Here is a 1,480-nt window from a genome sequence, read left to right as displayed (position 1 = left end):
CAGGTCCTCCTTGCTGCTATGTCAGGCTTAAAGGAACTCATTAAATTACTGAGGAAGAAAGAGAAACCTCATAATCAAGTATTCTGAAGTGTCAACAAAGATTAGAATCCTGATCATCTAAAGAGAATATATACATAATCCTTTTCTAATTGCCTAAAGGTCTTTAATAATTAAGTGGGCATTGCTTTATACATGTGTAAGCATGTGCACATACAAATGTATATATATGCATATATCTCATTTAGTTGTTTCTCTGTATAATTTCAGATAGCAAAAGCAGTACATTAAAGATGAAAATGGAAAATGTCTTTAACTTTCTAAGCTTTGAGATCATTCCCAGTGTATTAACTCTAAAGTTACAGTAGGACTTGTAAGTCTTATAAGAAAAATGTGTACATTTGGTCAAAAATAAAAGAAATCTGTCATTTTGGTAGAAAATTAAATTCCAATCACTAGATGATAGCTATAGGGCTGATTAATGAAGAATAAGCTACATGTCAATATGAGAATTAATGTATTCCCCCAAAATGGTACATAATTATAAAAACTTAAAAAAATTTAAGTATAGATAGCTATTAAGTAAAACATCTGACATAAATGCTCATGTATTTCTAACAAGTTTAAATGTGCTTACAAGTTCATTTTCATATCACGGAATTATTTCAGTTGGGAAGGAGAGAAACAATAAAACTACAGTGTCTTTTTTTTTCTTTCTCTCTCTTTTTTTAATTTTAAGAAACATAATACACTTTCCCTCTAAATTGTCAGCATAAAGGAGATTTGAAAAACTATACAAACATTTGGATACCAATCTGATTCATCTGGATTTCAAATGGATGTTGGGCTTCAAAAATGGAAATAGTATAAAATCAAGTGGTAGCAAAAATTATTCTTTGAGCACAGCTAAGACAGTAATAAGAATATACTTTGGGGATAAATACAAATAACACACTTAATAGATTAGGAAAGATGTAAAACTAAAATCCTTTTATAAAGAAATTTTATCTAAAAGAAGGATTACAGAAAATGGGAATGTATGTTTTTTTTTTAAAATACAGGCAGTCCTTGTGTTACAAACAACATCCATTCCTATATCTTTAAGACAAAGCAGGTGCATACAGTTCTTATTTAGCCTTACTTTAGTGCAAGAAATGGCAGGAAGCCTTTTCAATTATTTAAAAGCTGCATGTGCAACAAGTGAAGGTGATTGTAATGAAGGATTTCTTGTGAGGAGGGATTGGTTCAGTTACTTCAAAATGAGGGCAAATTTACCTAACATTAAAGGAGGGCTTCAAAGATGGTGGCACCCTGCTCAAAGATGGTGACTAACCATACCACTTTGAATATGTGTGGCTCTCCATAGAATCTCCATACAATCTCATGCATTAAGCTCCTGAAATGGCTCATTATGACTCTTCTGAGTCTCTCATTCCAGGGCTTTGACCTGTATATTTTTCCCGTTCCAGTTACTGTGACAAAT

Source organism: Orycteropus afer, unplaced genomic scaffold (genome assembly GCF_000298275.1).
Source record: "Orycteropus afer afer isolate SDZICR_OR568_19922 unplaced genomic scaffold, OryAfe1.0 scaffold00942, whole genome shotgun sequence".
In the NCBI taxonomy this organism is placed as follows: Eukaryota; Metazoa; Chordata; class Mammalia; order Tubulidentata; family Orycteropodidae; genus Orycteropus; species Orycteropus afer.
The sequence above is the reverse complement of the archived record's forward strand: the minus strand, read 5'-3'. Positions refer to the sequence as shown.